This window comes from Camelus bactrianus, chromosome 20, assembly GCF_048773025.1.
Source record: "Camelus bactrianus isolate YW-2024 breed Bactrian camel chromosome 20, ASM4877302v1, whole genome shotgun sequence".
Taxonomy (NCBI): domain Eukaryota; kingdom Metazoa; phylum Chordata; class Mammalia; order Artiodactyla; family Camelidae; genus Camelus; species Camelus bactrianus.
This window is the reverse complement of record NC_133558.1, coordinates 19416630-19438628: the sequence shown is the minus strand read 5'-3', so window position 1 is coordinate 19438628 and position 21999 is coordinate 19416630. Positions and strand designations below refer to the sequence as shown.

At 43.9% G+C, this 21999-nt stretch overlaps 1 long non-coding RNA gene and 1 pseudogene across 2 annotated transcripts; one reads left to right on the top strand and one right to left on the bottom strand.

Annotated features, from left to right (window-relative positions):
• LOC105074118 (NADH dehydrogenase [ubiquinone] iron-sulfur protein 8, mitochondrial-like) lies at positions 1–6199 on the bottom strand (annotated as a pseudogene).
• Positions 6200–9220: 3021 nt separating this feature from the next.
• On the top strand, positions 9221–21673 carry LOC141574221 (uncharacterized). 2 transcript variants are annotated; one of them, XR_012501021.1, is made up of 4 exons: positions 9221–9489; positions 10319–10365; positions 10696–10815; positions 21215–21673. It is a non-coding gene; the product is annotated as an uncharacterized LOC141574221 (long non-coding RNA). The 2 variants fall into 2 exon arrangements; XR_012501022.1 differs by lacking the exon at positions 21215–21673 and adding an exon at positions 11526–13924.
• Positions 21674–21999: the final 326 nt, after the last annotated feature.

Genomic DNA, 21999 nt, shown 5'->3' with positions numbered 1-21999 from the left:
TCAGCGGTAAAGGTAGTCAGCCTGGCAGCGATCTCGGCCTCCCGCTTGTCCCCGTTGTTGAGCAGCTTGTCCTTGTTGTACAGTAGTTCCTCGTGCGTCTCCATGGAGAACTCGAAGTTGGGGCCCTCTGTGATGGCGTCCAGGGGGCAGGCCTCCTGGCAGAAGCCGCAAAGTTGCACTTGGTCGTGTCGATGTTGTAGCGCCTGGTCCGGTGGCTGCCGTCGGCGAGTAGCTCAGCCTCGATGGTGATGGCCTGGGCGGGGCAGACAGCCTCGCAAAGCTCGCGGGCCATGCGGCGCTCCTCCCGCGGGCCATGCGGCGCTCCTCCCGCGCCGGGTGGCGGCGCAGCGCGTGCTCCACACCGAAGCGGGGGCTCAGCGGGCCCTTCTCAAATGGGTAGCTGATGGTGGCTGGCTCCCGGAACAGGTAGCTCAGGGTCACGCCCAGGCCTCGGATGATCTCGGTCCACAGCAGGGTCGGAGCTGCCCGGTCGGTCACCGACTTCATGTCCATCAAGGGCACCCGCATGTTCACATATTTGTAGGTGGCTGCGACTGCGCTGCTGTGGAGGCTCCGGCCACTGGGATGCCCGGCACGTGCAGCCGGGGCCAGGGCCCGAAGCAGCACGCGCGTGGTCAGGCAGCATCTTGAAGCGCAGCCGTTCCTTCCATGCGGAGCGGTCTGTCTGCCGAGAGGCCTCTCTAACACTGTTTTTGAAGCAACTCACAAATTGTGACTTCATTTTCTTAGAGTTAAAACGAATTCCATTTTTCTTCTGATCTCTTCTTAAAGCCATGATTATCCATGGGTTTGAAGTGTGTTGGTTAATTTCTAAATGTTTAGGGATTTCCCAGGTATCTTCATGATACGCATTTCTGATTTCATATAATTGTGGTCAGAGAATAAACTGTATAATTCCAGTCCCTTTCAACTTTTTGAGACTTGTTTAGACCCAGAATATAGTCTATTTCTGTGACTGTTCTAGGTGAACATGGAAAAGAAAGTCTATTCTATCCTGGTTAGTTGTGATACTCAGTACATGGCAGTGAGGTCAAGTGGGCTCTTTCTCTGGTTTAAGTCTTCTATGACCTTAGCTATTTTTTATTTACTTGTTCTTATTATGAGATAGGACAACTGATCTAGAAATATAATTGATCTGTAAAGTTCATTAATATATAAATATAACAGAGAGCAATATATTTCTTTATCAGTTCTGTTACTTCATACCCCATCTATTTTAGGATCCGTAATTAGGTTTTTATACATTTATTACCTTTCTCTTGTGATACAGACCTGTTATTATAAAAAATCCTTGGTCCAAGGTATATCTTGGTGAGTCTGACAATGAAATTTGAAAATAATACAAAGAAATAGAAAGATATCCCATGTTCTTGGATTGGAAGAATTCCTATTGTTAAAATGTTCATCCTACCCAGGGCAATCTACACATTTAATGCAATCCCTATGAAAACACCCAGGACATTTTTCACAGAACTAAAGCAAATAATCCTAAAATTCAAAAGACTCCAGAATGGCCAAGCAATCATGAGCAAAAAGGAAGAAAGCTAGAGGTATCCTTTTCCCTGACTTCAGAATATACTACAAAGCTAAGGTAATCAAAGCAGCATGGTTCTGGCACCAAAACAGACACATGGATCAAGGGAGGGAAATACAGAGCCCAGAAAGAGACCAATGCACCTATGGTCAATTAATCTACAACAAAGGAAGTAAGAATGTACAATGGAGACAAGACAGTCTTTTCTATAAATGGTCCTGGGAAAACTGGACACATACATGTAAAAGAATGAGATTAGAACATTTCCTTACATATACAAAAATAAACGCAAAATGAATTACAGACCTAAGGGCAGGACCTGAAAACACAAAGCTGCTCAGAACCTAAGCAGAACACTCTTTAACATGAATGGTAGCAATATATTTTTTTCATTAGTATCCTAAGGCAAAAGAAATAAAGCCCAAAATAAACAAAAACAAATGGGACTGAAGTAAACTTCAAAGCTTTTTCACAGCAAAGGAAACCATCAACCCAATGAAAAGAAAACCCACTGAATGGGAGAAAATATTGGCAAATGATATGACTGACAATGGGTTAATATCAGAACTGTATCAACAGCTCTTACAACTCAATATCAAAAAAGCCAAAATAACCCAATCAAAAAGTAGGCAGAAGACCAGAATATACATTTTTCAAAAAAAGACATATGGTGGCTAAAGAGCATGTGAAAAGGTGCTCAACATTGCTAATTATGAGAGAAATGCAAATCAAAACTGCAACAACGTATCACCTCATAGTCGTTAAAATGGGCATCATCAAAAAGCATATAAATAATAAATGCTGGAGAGGGTGTGCAGAAATGGGAACCACTGTACACTGCTGGTGAGAATATAAATTGGTGCAGCCACCAGGGAGAACAGTATGGAGTTTCCTCAGATAACTAGAAACAGAGCTAACATAAGGCGCCAGCAACTCCTCTCCTGGATATATAGCCAGAAAAAAGTGAAAACACTAATTTGAAACGATGCATGCACCCCAATGTTCATAGCAGTGCTATTTATACTAATCAAGATATGGAAAACCCCAAATATCCATCAACAGAAAATATATAAACAAAATATGGTGTGTCTATATATATGTATATACATACACACATATATTATATATGCAATGGAATATTACTCAGCCATAAAAAGGAATGAAATTCTGATACTGCCAGCATTGTGGATGGACCTAGAGAATATTATGCTTCATGAAATAAATCAGACAGAGAAAGATAAATACTGTATGATATCAGTTATACATGGAATCTAAAAAATAATATAAACAAATGTGTAAAGTAAAACAGAAACAGATTCACTAATATAGAAAACAAACTAGTGGTTACCAGTGGAAAGAGGGAAGTGGGGAGGGGCATGATTGGAAGATGTGATTAAGAGATACAAACTATTTAACATAAAATAGCTGAGCAACAAGGATACATTCTATAGCAGGGAATCATAGCCATTGCCTTGTAGTAAATTTTAATGGATTATAATCCGTAAAAACACTGAATCACTATGCTGTACACCTGAACTTAGTATAATACAGTAAATCAACTATACTTCAATGAAAATAAAATAATTAAAAAAGAATACAGAAGTCTATGATCATCAGTTATATGGAAAATGGAAACGACGTGCTGCATACACTTTCCCTACATGCAATATTCATGCAGTCATGAATCAACACTTCCGTATTTCCACAGATCCAGATTACCCTGACAGGTTAATGATTGACTAGATAGTGAAACCATAGAGATCTAAGGGGACTCATAGAGAAGGAGAGACTGAAATGGAATGAGGGAGTGAAATGAAGAAGTGATTAGGAACAGAACAAGGGTCCTATAAGACCAGAGTGTATTAAAGTGGGTTTGGGGGAACATTAAGTACAGTTTTGCAGCAAATGTTCCCTGATGACCTAACTCTAACCACATGTCTGAGAAAGAACACCTCCCTCTCCCTCTCATTGTCCTGTTCACTCCAGGACTGATGGCCTCTTGCTCAGAGAATAGTCACATTCGCTGATGAAATCACGACCCGCGTCCAGGCATGGCCGGGTCTCTGCGGAGCTGGGAGACGGGCTGCAGAGGAAGCAGAAATGGTTGCAGAGGAAGGAGAAGTCAGGGACTGATCATGAAGAAACTGTGAGGAAATTGGGCCTGTACAAGTCACGGTTAATATCTCCTTGGTTTTCCAGGTGATCCAAGCAGCAGGAGGTTAGAAATGGAGTTTTATTGTCAGAAGAAAAGCTTAGGGCCCATTTGTGCAGGGTTTCAATACAGGGATCCCAAGAAAGAAGTAAAAACTGATTAAGATTTTTTTTTAAAGAAAATAGCTTTTGCCCGCTTTAAAAATAAAGAATTTCGTAGACATGATTTGTCTTCATCTAAGCAGGACAGAGCCCTCAGTCCTCCAGGGAGCACACATTCAGCTCCACTGAGGGTCAGTTGAGATCGTCCATCTCTTGAGCAGCTCCACCTTCAAACCTGGCCACCGCTGATGAGACTATGAGGGGTGTCACCATGAGTGTTCTCGGCAGGTGTTGGCTCTCCCCTTTCTAGACTCACAGTGAGATTGACTTCTTGGTCCTAGCGTGGTGTGTGTGGCAGGTGGGAGGTCAGGTCAGGACTGTGCAGTGAGTTGTCAGCAGGGGTGACAGGGATCCCTCCTGCACGGGGTTAACTGCAGATGCAGCCACCGCTCTCTCCCCTCTGGCACAGCAGTACCCGTGTTGAGGTGGAGGCTGTCCTGTGACTCCAACGAGCAGAGCCCCTCTCACCACCCACCACAGACAAGGAGCACTGGAAGGAAAGAAATCTTTATCTTTAGGCCACCGGCAGAGGGGTGTTGTTTGTTACTGCAGCATAACTGAGTCCATCCTGATACACTGAGACACTAGGGTTTGAATCTGGCCTCAGCTTCTAGCCCTAAAGCTTGCTGCTAGCTGATGCTTCAGCCAGCCCCTCAGCGGTACCCAGTACAGCTAAGCCAGGGTGCAGGCCACTGACTCAAATTCATTCCTTGGATTTTCTACTTCAGGATAAGGGAGAGTAACTCTCAGTCTTTCTTTGTTGGCAGGATGAGAGGTAAGACCCTAGACATGGCTGAGGATACAGTTTGTACAGGTCACTGGTCTGAAAAATGAGTCAATAAGAGCAAAGAGGAAATAAGAGGTGGGAGTGTTAGTTGCAGTCAAGCCCCTGGTTCTACTTGTACCTGAGACTCCTGGTCCCCTGCTTTTCTTTAATCTGTTCAGGAAGATAGTGACCCCCGTTGACCAGGCTAAGTTGAATTTCTGACACTTTCAGCCAAAAAATAGTGATGACTATCGCAAGGTTTTACTTCTCTAGAAATAACAAAGTGTTTTTATTTGTCTGAATAGTAGAGCCCACGTGAAGTAAAAGCCCTATTTATCAAGAGCATTTTTGGTTTTACAACTCTGTGTCCAGTCATGTTTCCTTCACACCCAGAAACCCGGAAGGGAACCTGGAGGGGCTGAGAGATCTCAGGCAACCCCGAGGCTGCTGTGTCTGCAGGTGGAGAAGCTGCGATGCCTCTGCTGCTGGAGACGTTTAGAGACAGTGAGCAGTCACAGTAATTTTAACGAGTAGAACCCAGGCTTGAAAGAGCAGCTCTTGGTGCATTTAGAACTGTGTCTAGAACACAGCAGTTTACTCGTCTGTACTAGTGAATGAGGCAGTAGGAGAGCAAGCCACCCCAGAGTTTGCACCTGGTTCAGACAAGACAGTGACGGGCCGACTTACTTTGTGAGGCCGAGTGTCTCCCTCCACCTGCAGCCCCGAGAGGCACTTGTGCTCTGTGAGATCTTTGCAAACCACACACAGGAATAGCTGTTCCTCCTGGAAAATGAGAAAGATGCTTTTCCTGTGCTGCTCACAGAACCAGACTTCCTGTGCTGGATTCTCACCCCTGGGCTCCAGTGTTAGGAGGCTGGGGACCAAACTGGCTGGAATCCAGTTGGGCCCGAGGTCCCCTCTTGAGATGGCTGCTTGCAGAAGGGACAGCACAGGGCTTCCTCGGTGGATCTGAAAGTGACGCGGCACCCGGTGACGCCGGCCTGGCAGGAGCTGTGGCCACAGAAGAGGCTCACAGGGTCCGGCGCGTGCTCCAGGCAGACCCCGCAGGTCACCTCTCCCAGGAGGTCCCCCGCAGTGGGCCCGCTTGCTGTGACCGCCGTCCACGGTGTGCTCAGCATTTCCTTCTCAACCGTGACTCTGGCAGGAGGAGGATGCCGAGAGGAATGTGAACAGGACCTGAGGCAGGAAAAGGAGGGTCTGGGATGGAGAGGGGTCATCTCGGCCACTGGTGCGGGGCCTCCCCAGGAGCATCCTCACTGGTCCCCACACATACTTCTCATCCTCTCTAGTCTCTTCTCCGCTTGCAGATGGAGGGATCTCTTTGAGAATGGAAGCTCACCTGTGCTGCTCTGTTTCCAGCACCAGGTGAGGAGGGCTCCGAGAGCCTGTCCTCTCTCCTCGGCCTCCCCTCTCTGTCCCACCTTGCTCCCCTCCCACCACCAAGCAAACAAGGTTGAGCATCAGCTGTGTGCCCGGCACTGTTCTGAGCACCTCACAGGTCTCAGCTCAGCCAGTCCTCACCTTGTCTCTAAATCCTCACCCATTTTACAGATCAGGAAAGTGAAGGGCACTGGGGTCAGTCACCTGCCGGGGTCACACAGCTAAGTGGGTGGGACAGGAGATGCTGGGTCCAGGTTGTCTAGGTGGAGCCCGCACTCTTCAGCACCATGTCCGGCTGCCTCCAGCCTCCCTGGACCTGGTCAGTCCCACAAACCACCCCACACTGTCCAATATACATACAGAACTTCTCATCAGTGGTTTCCCTCCATATAGACCACACCTGCCCTGTCAACTGCTGTTCATCCTCAGGGCTCAGTTCCCATGTCACTTCCTCAGGGAGAACGTCCTGAGCTGCTCCCGACTAGTGTGGGCGCCCTCGCCCAACACTCCAAATGCCTGTCTTTCCACTTGATTATTTAGTGTCTAAAGACGCAGGGCATATTTGACTTGCTAATTTAGGCTTCCCCCCCTGCCTGGCAGATATCACGTGCTAACTGAATACCATTTGAGTTAAAAAATTAACACACCTCCCCAAAGTGTCGATAGGCAGAACTTTATGTTTCTAGCGGGCTGAAACGTATTTGGACCAACCTTCCCCATGATAATAGTTTTTTTCTTTACCTTGATGCAATATACCTTGCTTATTAATAGAATACACTTCAAATGTTTGAAGGATGTTATGTGAAGAATTAAACTAATTCTATTTGACCATAAAGGTGAAAAATTGGTTGTTTCTGTGGAAGCATCACAGAAACAGAATTGGGCTCATCATAAGGCTTTGTTTGTTTTGCTTTTTAATTAGACTTGACACAGGAATCCGCTTCCTTGGTAGCAACTGAGTTCTCCATCACTAAAAGGCTTCAGCCGTTCCCTCTTGATGTTGTAGAGAGAAGTGTGACACGTGAGGGGACCAAGCACCAGGTCTCCGAGATCCCTCCATGCTGAAGTGACCATTGTAGATGGAGCCCTGGCTGGGGTTCTGGGGACCTGGGTTCTGTGAGCCGTGTGATCCTGGGCTTGGCACTTCTGAGTCTCATTCCTAACACAGGACAGTTAAGCTGCGATTATAGTACCTGACTGCCTTCACAGAGCTATGAGTGGAATACATTGGATAATCCATGTAAATTCTTGTTTTATTTTTGGTTTTGTTTTTTCTTTGCATCACAGCAGCCAAGATCAACTCTTCCTTCTCCCATTTTTTTCTGATTGCACAACATCACACACTAACAAAAAGGACAGCAAATAAATTTTTTATTGGAAAAAAAATTCACTCGCAATCCCACTACCTAATATAATAATATAACATGTTCATTTTCTTCCTGTGTCACCAAGAATGGCCTTGGGAACTAACCTGAAAAACCACATCAGTTAACAGCACCCCCACCAGTCCTGGGAGCCTTATGCCCCTCCAAAACGTGTCATGTGCGAGAACAGTAAGAGTGGTGCTTGCTTGGATGGTTGGAAGGGAAACCGATTTCAAAGGTATGTATGGGAAAGAGAAAATAAATAAACATGGTTTTGTCTCCTTTCTCCAGACCTTTGATCAATATAACTTGTTCCCTCCCCTCCGCTATTCTCCTGTCTCCTCAAGTGCTGTGTGTAGACATGTGAGTGAGTTCCAACTCAGTCCTGTCTGCCCTTTTCCCTCTGAGAATGAATACTAAGAAGATTCATCTTGAACTCAACACATGGTGAAGAAGAAAGGGAGGGGGAGAAATATCCTGGCTTTTGCCTGAGATCCTGCTGCACACAGAGAGGTCTGCCTGGGAGAGATGGGGGAACTCAGGAGACGAAAAAGAAACCGCCATTGTATGCTCTCTATCATTAAACCTTCCGCTAAGGAGCTGAAATAGACACTATTCCATCTCCCCTCTTCCTCCCTAGAGCTTTGGACAAGGGTTCAGTTCAGTAGTTGGTGTCGACCTGTTTTGATCGTGAGTCCCAAACCAAGTCAGCCAGGGCACATACTCCCCCCATTCCCAGCCTGTTGGACTCCCTCCCTGACCACCCTCCTGACGTCTGTTGAGCAGAGTGGGACAGCAGGATGAGGAGTGGGTTCTGGGAGATGGCACTCCCTGCAAGGATGGAGGAGAGTTCACTGTGGGGATGGAAGGTGCCCTCTGTCTGCCCCTCAGGAGACTGCTCTGCCCTTACTTTCCTCTCTTGTGTTGGACCCCACCCAGACTGCTCCACCTAAAGACTCAAGCTTCCTTTCCCCACAGGCAATCAGGAAATGACTCCTTTCCTGACTAGGTCTGTCTAGTGCCCAGTGATCTCAGTTACTCAGAAAATCCTCCTGCACCCTCGACCCCGCAGCTTCGCGCCCTTGGAGCTGCTTAGGGAGCTTGTGTTCTCCTGACTCCTGCTGCCCTCACCTGTGCAGCTCACCGCAGAGCTAGTGGCGGCCACCAAAGCACACAAATCTTCGGCTTCATCAGGAAACGGGGGAAGAAGAACAGTCCTGCTCTCCTCCGAGCCTTGTCTCCAAATGGGGATGCCCATGTGGACAAGTCAGTGTAACTGAGCAGGGCCCTCTGGGGCCTTCCCAGGACAGAGCCCTTCCCCGTGTCCTCTGCTGCAACTGCTCCCTGAGGTGCCCAGAGCGAGACAATAGTACCGGATGCAGATTTCCTGAGTCTTACAGGTGCCAAACCACCCCTAGGTGAAGAAAGTAACTCCTTGATGACCATGAGACCTACTGGACCCTAAGGACTGATGATATTAACCCCTGTGACCCTGCCTTGTTACCTCACCATCAATCTGAGAATTGTGTACCAGCGGATCACATAGCCTGGGACCCCCTCGCTCACCTGCCCTTAACTCTTCGGGAAGTTCAGGGTTTTTGAGCACAGGCCACCCGTCCCCTTGTATTGTCCCCTTACAACACGATAAATGCCACACTTTCCTTCACCACAACCCTATGTCAGTACAATTAGCGTTACTGTGGGATGACAAGCGGACCCAAGTTTTCTTTGGTGACATCAGCCAGGTCCAAACAAGGCGAAGAGTGAGCATGAGGAAGTCACATGACTTCTGCTATTCTGTTCCTCCCTGTGCCTGTCCTTTCTGTTTCTCAATGACTCTGCTCACAGATAAACTGTTAACAGGAAAGGCCTGGGAGCTGCTGGACTCGCAGAGCCCAATCCCAGGTGAGGGCAGGCGCGTGGCGGCCTCTGGCCTCCAGGACGCTGATCTAAGGTCAGGTCCCCGGCCCCGCTCTGAGGGCTCCAGGAGCAGGGCCCCGTGAGGCCCGGAAGGTACCAGATGCCTAGGGATCGAGTGGGACAAACATTCTCAGGTCCTCCTCCTGCATCATCTTGATCTTGTTTGAAAGGTAACAAGGCAGTAAGCCGGGCCCCACACTGAACTGACAAATCTGAGGGAGAGTGCACTGTGTGTGAGTGTGTGTGCGGCGCACATGGGTCCACAAATGTGTGTTGTTTGTGTGAGGAGGTGTGTGTATGTGTGGAGGTGAGTGAACTTGAACATGTGTGGGTCCTTCTGCCTTAATAACACTGGCAGACATTGTTGTTTTTATTTTTTTAAAAATAATAGTTGGTTTACAATGTTGTGTTCCTTTCTGGTGGACAGCAGGGTGATTCAGTTGTGCATGTATGTGTCCTTGGTCATTATTGGTTATTACAGGATGTTGACTGTCGTTCCCTGGGCTATGCAGCAAGACCTTGCTGTTGACCTATTTTATATCGAGTAGTTTGTATCTGCTAAACCCAAACTCCTAATTTCTTCCTCCTCCCCTTTCACCTTGATACTCAAAAATTTGTTTTGTATGCCAGTGAGTCTGTTTCTGTCTTGTAAATAAATTCATTTGTATCTTTTTTTAGATTCCACAGATAAATGATATCATATGGTGTTTGTCTTTGTATCAGATATTGTTTTAATGGATTTACAGGAAATTTATCATTTGTATCTCATTAGAGCCCTCTAGATAGGGACAGCTATTAACTCCATTTTACAGACAAGGAAACTGAGGCCTCTGAGAGCCTGACTGACTCTCAGTTGGCTGAGCCATGACTCTAAGGAAATAGTGTGAACACTGAGCCCAAGTGTGTCCTCGCTCTGTTATGCTGACTCCCTGGACTATTCACCTGCCTCACTGACGGTCCCCTCCTCTGGGGGCTCTGATGGCTTCCCTTCCCCTCCAGGCTCTGAGACTGGCCAGGAGTCTGCTGTGTTTCTCAGACCCCTACAGGTGAGTCCTTGGAGTGTGAGGTGACAGGAGAGTTGGCCCCTCATTGGCTGATGGGGTGTGTCTGCTGGAGGTGGTGGGAAGGGAGAGTCACACCGGGCTGTGGGGCATCAGCGGTGTTTGGATCCAGGCTGTGAGCTGGACGATCCAGATGCTGAAGGAGAGACTAGCAGGGACCACGCAGAGTTTACTCCTCACTGTGTTATCTCACAGCCCGAAAGCACAGCCCCACGTGCCCCTGAGAGTCAATGGGGTGGTCACTCCTCTCCTTCCCATCCCTTCTGCCCTGACTTCTCTCCTTTACACTGACTTCCTGGTACCATCTGCTCCAAGGTGACACCATAGCCCTGCTCCCAGCACGTCCTCCCTCCTTGCCTGCTGCTCCCTGCTGGGCTCCTGGATGGAGGGAGAAGAGAACAACTTGGATAGAGACAGAGCCTGACATGTGTGCTGGTAAAGGGAAAGTGGGGTGTGTGTCCTCAAGAAAGGGAAGGGCTGCCTTAGGGAAGAGTGGCCCTGTGTGCTGTCAGACTGGTGGCCTCAGTCTCTTGCTGGCTGTGGGTCGGGCACTACCTCAGCTCCTCACCAAGTGGGCCTTCCCAGCGCAGCTGCTGGCTGCACCAGAGCTTGTGGGCAGTGTGGACAGTAGCGGTCAGCTACCAGGATGTGGTCATGCTCTTCTAGGGTCTGATCACAGGGGTGATGTCTCCGTTGTCACATTATATTGGTTAGAAGCAAGTCCCAGGTCCCACACTCCTGAGGGGGAGATTCCACAACGTGTGACTCCCAGGGGGCAGGGATGGTTGGGCACCACCTCAGAGTCTGTCTGCACAGGGACGTCCCAGGTCAGAGAGAGCAGGAACACCAGGCAGTGCGGCCTCTGCCCTGGACGTGTTCATACACGGGCCGCACATCACTGAACACTCACTGTCACTGCGGGTCCACGTTGGACAAGATGACCTGCAGGACTGAGCTGTGTTCACAGAGCACCGTCCTGGATACAAGCATCAAAGTTTCCGTTGGAAGGTTTCTCTCCAGTTCTGTGTGAACCTGAGAGAGGGTCCTCTCTGAATATTCCCCTCTGAATTTTCAGGTCTCCTACATCTTGGGAAAGATCTATCACTAAAATGAACTATATTTTTCTTTATTTGTCATCCTGTCAGCAGATCCTGGGCTCCCACTATTCCTTCCATCTTGCTGTCATACAAGATCCCACAGAGTCCCTTTGGTGATTCTACTTTGCTGGTGTTGTAAGCAGGCAGAGCAGGGGGTCTCCAGAGGAGATGAGTCAGGTACAGCCTTTTCACATAAGAGAAGCTGTTTGAGACCTGAGCCATTTTATGATCTAAGCCTGGTCACATGCTTGCCCTGATAATGAAGTTAAGGGAACAGAAGAAGGAGTGACTGATCCCAGGGAAGAGAAGTAACAACAGCTTACATAATAACCCGGATAATAAAGACCCCAGATCTATGTCAATGGTAAAATGGGCCTGAAGCACTTTCCTGAGGGTTTTGCAGAACTTCAAGCCCCAGCGGGCGCTCAACCTCCACGTGACCTGGAACCTTGGGGATGATGCTGCTGACCTTTATGAACCCAGAGACCACCATCTACTTAAACTTGGACTTTGTTGCCATTTGCCCCAATTCTATACTGAATTTTCCTCTGCGTAAGCCCCTTCAGTTGTGCCCTTAGCTTAAAACCTCCCCAACTTGGCTGTTTGGGGAGACACTGCTTTGGCAAGATGCAGCGCGTTCTCTTCAATTGCTGCAAGTAATTCAGGCTCTTCCACCCCAGTGCGAACTCTTGGTGTTTCACTCACTGAGGCCCAGCAGAGAGCCCGACATCCAGGATAAAACAATTACTAAATGAGTGTGGGGTTTTCTTTCGTCCTTCAACGTTCATTTCAATGGACTAATACATGTGCAAGGTTGAAAAAATTCCTATGACGTAAAGGATAAACAGTGAAAATTACATTTCTGGCTTCATCCTATTCATAATTCTTCCAAATTTCCTCTGAGGACAAGGTGACTGTTACCAGTCTCAACAGTGGTATAGAGATTCCATTGTATCTGCTGTATTTACCACACATTCTCTCTGAACCTTTGTTAACAATTAACAATATATTCTGAGATTATGCCATTTTTAAAATATAATTATGGTTCAGGTCAAGATAATTTTAATAACAATTCTGCACTTCTGATTTTTAAAAATGTATGTATAGCAAAAGTCATCTCTCTCCCACGCTAGTTGAGTTTTTTCCTGGGCTCCGTCTCCCAGATTAAAAATTACATTCATTCTCCAGTCTCTCCTGAGGCCAGTTGTGTCACTCTGATTAAGTTCTGGCCAATATAATGAAGCAGATGTGAAGTTTTAAATGTCCAGCTTTAAGGGAACAAACTTTTCTTCAGTCTATGCATTCTCTGGTTGCTCATGGAACATGGACATGGTCTTAGCTACCTGGGGTCATGCCAACAAGGGTAAGATCCCAGGGACACTAGAGAGGGAAGGTCATAGGATCCTGGATGCCTGGACAACCCCGTGGTGCAGAGGCACCCGAGCTGCCCTGGAACTGCCTGCCTCCCTGTCATGGAGAAACAGACAAACTTCCATCCTGTTAGACCACTGTTATTTGTGTTTCTGCTGCACACGCTGAGTTAATACATATGGAGAGAACAAGACTTCTTGGGGTGTGTGGCCATGGTGTTCTGCTCTGGAGATGAGCAGAGATCTATTCACAGTGTCTCCCTTGTGGGCTCCTGGGGCATTATTGTAGATGGAGAAGAGAGAGCTGGGCCCCAGGGGGCAGCACTGGGAGAATGGAGACTGTTACCCTCCTCATCTTTCTACTACACGGGGTCTGACCTAGGGGAGTCTGTGGGTCACCAGGTGTTAGATTTGGGGATCTTACCTTCTTAATTTCCTTCCTGTCCTTTTTACAGACAGTTCCCTCGACATTCCAGCCAGGATGAGAATCACTGCTGGTGTCTCTTCCTCCTCCTCCTCCTGTCTGATGGCATGGGGTGTGGGGGCTGAGATCTAGAGGAGAAGCTCCTCAGGAAAGGAACGCAGGGTCATTGCCATTGGGCTCCATGGGAAATGTCTGCTGCCCCAGCCTGGCCTGGACAGCCAGCTTGAGACAACTGACACCAGGTCCCTCATGTCTCTACCCCAGTGATTCTAAAACATACATCCCAACACTTCCCCTAATCTATTTGTTACACGCAAGTCATTAGGTCCAGATTATATTCCAGAAGTGTGTATAAAATAACAAAAGTGGAGGGTCAGGTTGGGAGTGGGGCAGGAAGTGGAGGAAAGGAGAGCCCTGCAGCCCTGCCCTGTGTCTGAGGTTCCCATCTCTTCTCTCCACAACACACTCTTCGCCCTTGATGAAAACACCCTGGAAAACTCAAAGTCTGTATTATTTCTTCCACTCACAGTCCATTTCTAAGGGATAGTTTTTAATTAATAAAAATTTTTTGAGATTAATTTGAGATTTACAAACAAATTGCAAAGTTAGTAGAGAGTTCCTGTATATCCCACACTCAGTTTCCCCTGAGGAAACCTCACCATCACAAATTATCACAGCTAATTAAGAAACATTGGTACGTTATTAGTAAACTCTAAAATTTATTTGGATTTCAATAGTTTTTCTTTCTTTTTTTTCTGTTCCAGGATCCTATCAAAGACACATTATATCAAGTCCCTGTCCTGTCTCCTTCAGACTCTGTGGCTGTGACAGCCTCTCAGACTTCCCTGATTTTCAATGACCTGTATATTGTGGAGAGGACTGCTCAGGGATGTTGTAGACTGTCTCCCATTTGACTTGAGTGACTGGAGCAAAGTGTTTGGGAGAAAAAGAGCACAGAGATGAACTGACATTCTCCACACATCCAGGGTGCATATTCTCCACTTTGTTGGTGTTGCGATACCACGTACACATAGACACTGTATGTGGAGAGAGCTGATGGCAACTCTGAAGCTTTATTAAGTTGCACAGTCTTATATAGCAAAGAAGAATGACAAGGGAAATGGTTAACAGGCAGTGTCTGGCTCAAGGTCAGAAGACCCTTTATGTTTTGGTTCGTGTTGGCACCAGCGAGCCTTACAGCTTATTAGGGCGGAATGTATGAGAAACAGCTGCTTAACAATATTTTTCTTGGACTCGGGCGGCTGTGCCTGTCTTAGGTTGCCCCCCTCTGGGGATCTTACTGGTCTTTGGCTAACCAGCCTTCTCACCTCTGAGGCTGCAGCTTTTTATAACTTGTTTACCATTCCAGCCCAAGGCTTGTTCCTTTGTTCCCACAGTGGGGGGCCTACATATCCCCCGTTTTTATTTTGTTTTAAAGCAACAAAACAATCATGTTGTGTAGAAGCTAGAAGCCCCAACATAGCCAATGTTTGTTTTGAGCCTGTTGTTGTTTATGCAACCGACATATACACCACAACATACATGGGATAGCAACGCCGAGGAGGCAAAAAAGCCCTACATTGAGAAAGATTTGTAAATTTAGTTCTGAGAACCAGTTTTTTGGCTTGAGCCAATATAAGCCATTTTGTATTTGTTTACTCTAAAATTACATATAAACATTGTTCATTAGACCAGGTTTTGTTAAGTGTTACAGGAAACCAGACATGAGCTTTTTTTTAATACCATAACAAAGAACACATTTTTAGAGGTTACATTAGCGTTGGATAAACAGTCAAAGTATTAAAAAGGCGAGGGTAAGTTAACCATATATAATTGATTAACAGTAATATTAGGCCTGTTAGGCCCCCACACCAAGATATATGGATGTGTAATACATATCATAACAGAATTGGAAACATTTTGTTTCAGTTTTATAGAGTATTTATCAGAATGGTTGTTATATTGGCCATGATAAAGAACCCTGTTAATAAAAGGCAACCTTAACCTCCAAATTGTTTTATGTATAGGACTAAAAATTGTATTTCCATCCATGAGTGATAGAATAGGCCTGGATAGACTGTGTTTACTCCATGTGATGGGTGCTGTGGAATTCGTATTGAATTGTATGGTGACGCTGTTACTGTTTAAATGTCCGTGAGGTTCCCAATTTAGTAGAGTCACATTAAAAATGGAGCTTTTCTTAGGTTGAGGAATTTGACAAGGAGTCCATTGTACCGAGTAGAACTTATACTTCCAGTCTGGTTTTGGTCGGCACGTGGGTATAGGAGGAACTTGAGAGGCATTCACAAGTGTTTTGGAGGATGTGGATATGGCAGTAATAAGTGTAAGGTTTGTTGTAGTGTTTCCCTTTTTAGGTTGGTAATATAAATACAACTGAGCTTGTAATTGTATGCAAGGAGAATTACTTGTGTTATTAAATTGGATGCATATAGGAGGATTATAAGAGTACAGGATCAAAAAATCGTTGCTGCGCAGATAATTTTCAGTACTGGTCACCGGTGAGATCTATGTTTCACCTGTTCACTCAGAATCATTAGAGGCAAGACGGGGATCTGCATGCCACCAAGTTAAAGGTGTGAATAAAAGAGAGTTCAGAACATAAGTCCAATAAGATAGATTAAGCTCAGCATGCAAGCATGCAAAGAAGAAAGAAGTAAGTATAAGGGTATAGAACCATACTTTACCCATCTTCAGCTGCCCTTTTCAGTGAACTTCTTAACATTCTTCTGGGTAAAGTACCCACTTTAATCCAGCACCTGTATCAATACATAAAGACCCCCTCTCCCAACATTTTACATCAAAAGGCCCTTCCCAAATATCAGTAAATGGTTTTCTTATTTACATCTTAACTCCTTTTACATCTAAAGGTGTGTTTATAAACTTTCTAGCTGGTGTCAATCTATCTAGTCCTCGATTTAAAAAATTGAGTGTAAAAAGTGCATGATGTAATATATTATGGCTTTTTGTATTCTACAATTACTCCCCCTTTTAATTTATGCAAATAAGATTTTAATGTTTAATGATGACATTGCTTACCAATAGCTTGACCAGTGGAATTATAAGGAATACCAGTAGTATGGTTAATTTTTAAATTTTGACAAAACTGTGAAATAATTTGTGCAGAAAACTCAGGACCATTGTCAGTTTTAATTTTGTGGGGTTTGCCTAAAACACTAAAAGCAGATAACCAATGTCAAATGACATTGTGGGCATTACATTTAGTATGCAAAGTGGCATATATAAAATTAGAAAAAGTGTCCACAGAAGCTATGATATATTTTAAACGTCCGAAGGAGGGAAACAAGATGGTGTCTGTTTGCCAAATTTGATTACTCTGAATACCTCTTGGATTAACGTCCTCTAAATTATAATTTAGTTTAGCAATTGTAAATTGATTACATTGTGAGTATGTCTGTATGATTTGTTTTGCTTGTCTTTTAGTTTTATCATAAATAGCTCTTAAGGCCTGGACATTGCAGTGGTGTAAGGCATGAAATTGTTTAGCCTTTTTAAATTTACTAATAGCAGGTTGGGTTTGAACATAATTAGATACTATTTTATCAACATAATTGTTGCCTTCTGACAATGGTCCTGGTAAATTAGTATGAGATCTCATATGAGCAATAAAAGAGGGATATTGTCTATTGTGTAGCAAATTTTTAGTATTTAAAAAATGTTGTAAATGTATTTTTGAGGATGCTTGAGGCAATATAGCAGTGGTTAATAATGGCAATGCATTTGCCGTATATTGAAAATTAGTAATTATATTTAAAGATTTATTAGGTTTTTTTAAAAAATAGGGCTAGCTCTATTGTAGCAATTTTAGCTATCTGAGTACTTTTATGTCCTGTAGTAAAGTTTGAATGCCATTGTTTTTTATTAAACCATGCAATGGCAGCCTTGGACGTTTTTTGAGAACCATTAGTAAACAATGTAACTGCCTGCAATAAGGGTTTTTTAGAAATAATAGTCATTAATTTTAGAGGCACTTGTGTGTAAAATTGTAACAGGGGATGTGAATATTTTTAAATGTAATTTTTTTCAGATAATTTTTTAAAGAGGCCTGGATATCCTCATTTTTTATAAAATATTTTTGGAATTGGCTGGCAGTACATGGTAAATTTATATTTGCAGGATCTTGTCCCATTAACTGTAAACAGCGATGTCGAGTTTTGTTTATGATATTAGCATAGACATGATAAGTAGTGGTTAAGGCCCAAGTTAATGAGTGAGACACATAAACCCACTTTAAAAAGAATAAAGTGTCCCATTTTGTATAAGTACCCCTGTAGGTGTTTGAGGTGTATTTAAAACAATAAGAATAATAGGTAATTTAGGTTTTAACCAGTGTAAAAATTGACAATTTAAAGCTTTATTAACCTTTTAAAATTTTTTGATAGCTTTAGGGGTTACTGTACGTAATGAGGCAGGTTTCTTATCTTCTTTTAACAATTGAAATAAATGATGTAATTGGACTGTAGTTATTTCTAAAAAAGGTCTGATCTAGTTAATATGTCCTAGCAATTGTTGCAATTGAGCTAATGTTAAACAAGGCTTGATATTTAATTTTATGTGGTGTGGCCTAATAGTTTGTGTGTTAATAGTTATCCTAAGAAATTTTTAAGGTTGCATTTTTTGTACTTCATCCTGAGCAATAAAAGGCCCTTAGTTTGTAAAAATGTAATAGTTTTCTGAAATAATAGAAGGAGGTTAGGTTTGTTTTTTACAGCCAGGAAGATGTTATCTATATAGTGAAAAATATATATTTGAGGAGATTGTTGACGTATAGGTTTTAAAATTTTTTTCCAATTGCTGACATATAGCAGGACTATTTTTTATACCCTGAGGAAGGAATTTTTATTGATAATGTTTAGGAATCTCCTGATTGTTATAGGTAGGAACAGTAAAGGCAATTTTTTTTTATTAGCTTTGTGCAAAGGTAATGAGAAAAAACAATCCTTTATGTCAATAACAATTAAGGGCCAAGAGTCAGGAATAAGTGAAAGATTGGGTAGCCCCTTTTGTAAGGGTCCCATAGGTTGCATTATAGCATTTATAGCACGCATATCTTGCAATAACCTCCATTTTTCTGATTTTTTCTTGATTACAAAAACAGGTGTGTTTTAAGGACTAGTAGAAGGTTTTAAATAACCCAGCTTTAGTTGTTCTGTAGCCGATTTTTGTAATGCTTGTAGTTTTTCTTTAGGAAGGGGCCATTGCTCCACCCAAACAGGTTGCTGTTGGGTCCATGTTAGAGCAGTGCGAATAAAATTTGGGATAGTAGCAGCAGCCCCTATTAAAAATGATCAATCTTTAAGGTTAGGTTTTACTGAGCAAGAAGGTCCTTGCCCCATAGAGTGCAGGGTATTGGTAATATAAAAGGAGTTACAAAGGCCATTTTATTTTTAGGCCCTCAGACCTTTAGTGGGTGAGAATTTATTTTAGGTGCCATCAGTCCATCAACTCCTTGTACAGTAACATCAGATTTGTGTTTTTGCCAATCAGAAGGCCAATGAAAACTAGAAATAATAGTTTTGTCCACTCCTGTGTCCAATGACCCCGTAAATTGCTTTTCTTGTATTGAAACTGTTAATATAGGTCTGTTATCGGTTAATGAATGTGTCCAAAAAGCTTGCTGTCCTGTCCGAAGCCCTTATCTCCTCTATTATTTTTAGCAAATTTTTGAGCAGGTAAATAAGGTATTAAAATAATCTGAGCGATTTGAGATTGCTTAGGAATAATGTAAAAGAAGAAGCATGAACCATAATTTTAACTTCTCCAGTATAATCATTATTAATAACACCAGGTAAAACTGTTAACCCTTTCAAGCCCACAAATGATTTCCCTATTAGCAATCCAAAATACCCAGAAGGTAAAGGTCCCCAAACTCCAGTAGAAATTAAGTAGGTCTTATTACTGTCACTTATCAACTCATTATCAATAGTATCTAAACTTGTGCTCCCGGGGGAAGCTGCGATGAGGTCAGAAATGGTGGAATGAGACTTTGGCTGATAGTGATTTCCTATATTTGTTTTCGAGGGGCACCTGGGAGGGTGCCCCACTTTGAAATAGCCTTTAAATAAATCCTCTGTTGTACTGTTAGCTGCTGTCCCATGGTTAGTTCGCGGCACGCCTGATAGGCTGAAAATCCCCGATATAAATTTTTCCCCTTACTTACATGTAGTTGCTACGCTGACATCACGTCGGGGTCACCAAATGTTGGTGTCGCGATATCACGTACACATACACACCATATGCGGAGAGAGCTGATGGCTACTCCGAAGCTTTATTAAGTTACACAGTCTTATATAGCAAAGAAGAATGACAAGGGAAATGGTTAACAGGCAGTGTCTGGCTCAAGGTCAGAAGACCCTTTATGTTTTGGTTCGTGTTGGCACCAGCGAGCCTCACAGCTTATCAGGGTGGAAGGTATGAGAAACAGCTGCTTAACAATATTCTTCTTGACTCAGGCGGCTGTGCCCGTCTTAGGTTGCCCCCCTCTGGGTATCTTACCCGTCCTTGGCTAACCAGCCTTCTCACTTCTGAGTCTGCAGCTTTTTATAACTTGTTAACCATTCCAGCCCAAGGCTCGTTCCTTTGTTCCCACATTCGGGGGCCTACACACTTGATTATCACTAATAAGTGCACCTCAACTCCTGGCTATGGTACATGTCCCAGGTTTCTCCTTCTGAAGTTTTACTTTTCCTTTCCCACTTTCCATACTGTAGTTTTTAGAAGGAAGTCACTATGTGCCCTTGAGAGGCACTCTGCTATAAGCATTGGTGTGCAAGGTTTTGTGCAAACATGAGTTCTAAAATGAGTTTTGTAAGTACTGGAGTGATCAGCAGGTGGGACGGTGAGCCTCCGTGTAGCTTCATGAGAAACTGCTGCCCGTCCCTGCAGTGGCTGCGCTGCTTCGTGTTCCTGCAGCAGTGCCGGGGGGCTTCTGCGGCTCCACGTCCTGCTCAGCGCTTGGTATTACTCATTCTTGGATTCTAGCTGTTCTCATCAGTGTGTGATAGGATCACATCATTGTTTTTCAGAAAAGAAACAGACTCACAGATGTAGAGAAGGAACTAGTGGTTACCAGTGGGGAGGAAGGGGGAGGGCAAGATGGATGTGCAGGATTAAGAGGTACAAACTGTCAGGTGTAAAATAAGCTACAAGGATGCATGTACAACATGGGGGATATAGCCAATAATTTGTAATCACTATCCCCTAACCTTTAAAAATTGAAACTTACTATGTATTGTATACCTGTAACATGTAATATTGTACATCAAGTATACTTCAGTTTAAATATTTGGTATTGTAAAATAAATACATAAATAAATAACATTTAAAAACCCTGGGGGAAACAAACCAAAAATGATTGTTTTAAATTCCATATCCTAATAACATATGATGTTGACCATCTTTTCATATGTATTTCCATTTGTGTATCTTCTTTGATGAGGTATCTGCTCAGGCTTTTGTTTATTCTGTTTCATTGAGTTATTTGTTTTCATATTACTGAGTTTAAGAGTTCTGTGTATATTCTAAAACAAGTCCTCTATCAGACATGTGAATCTGCAGATAATTTCTCCCAGTCTGTGCCCTGAGCTCTATGACTGACACAACAGTGCACACTAACGCATGGATATATTTCTCTGGGAAGAGAAATTGCTCACTGCAGTGGTTTCTGACTAGAAGACTTGGATGACTAGGGGGTGAGGGGGACAATAAGAGGTTTTTTTTATATATATATATATTCTTCAGTATCATTTAAATTCTCTGTGTGCATATAATGTTTTCAAAAATTAAAAGACATTAAAATCCCTTACGCTCCAAAAACACTTGACAGATCATCTGCAGATCATGTGTGAGGACGCACATTCTCAGCCTTTTGACTGAGCTCTTCTGACACAGAATTTCCATTACAGGAGAAGATGGGCTGCATTGTATGGACAATTCTCCCCACTGGAAATAGCTAAAAATGCCATGTAAAATACAAAAACCGTCCTAAAAGCAGCAAAGTGATGACAAGATACTAATAAATGACCACATGCCAAAAAAGAAGGGAAAGATCCTGTTTGGTCTCCGCAGAGAACATGGTCCTGAGAAAAGGAAAAAAGGCTCCGTGAATTCACTGCCCACAGCCCAGGCGTGGAGCCCGGCACGTCCAGCTCTCCGCCCCCACCACGCTCTTGACTTTTTCTATCCACCTGCATTTACTTTTTAAAAATATAAATGTAGCTTTTGACTTCTGATTATGATGTATATGTAATGTATCATATATGATACAATGTACATTCACTGTAAAACAAGTTACAAAGTGTTGAAAGTGATCAATGACAAAGTAAAAAGAACTGAAATCCTCACATGGGAGATATTTTGTTGCTTTTTCTTTTAGTTTATTATTCATCTTTGTGTTGCTGCCCAAGGGCAGGAACTTTCTCTAAGTTGATGAGCACAGACCTCAGTGGCCACCACCCCGCACTGTCAGATGCCATATCCTGAGTCAGCTCACTCTTCCACCTCCTGAGAGGCTGTCTTTCACTTCCTTCTCCCTCCTTGATCCCCCCCACTCCCTCCCCATTTCCCATCCTTAATGGTGAACTTCTGTTTTCCTCAGAAAATAAAAGAGGACTCAGGTGAGAATGACATCCTCCTCCTCCCCTACTCCTGAATCTGCACCTGTATTCTCACCTTCCCACCAGTGACGATG